The following is a 233-nucleotide window of genomic DNA, read 5'->3' on the forward strand; positions in this document are numbered from 1 at the left end:
CGTTTTCTCGTGCAATAATGGAGGTGTGTTGGGCCAATTTGTGCATTATGTTTAATATGAAAACTGGCTTTGAATCAGACCTTATGCAAATTCATTTGCAGTTAAGACAACTATGAATAGCCAGAGTTTAGGAGCTTAGGAGTGGTTTGAGACAGAGTGGAAGTTAAAAAGAGAAAAGGAATCAAAATTTAAAAAAATAAGGAGATAAAGTGCTTGAGAGAGAGAGAGAGAGA

The sequence above is a fragment of the Morone saxatilis genome, unplaced genomic scaffold, assembly GCF_004916995.1.
Source record: "Morone saxatilis isolate NCDOM2014 unplaced genomic scaffold, NCSU_SB_2.0 Contig20, whole genome shotgun sequence".
NCBI classification, from domain to species: Eukaryota; Metazoa; Chordata; class Actinopteri; family Moronidae; genus Morone; species Morone saxatilis.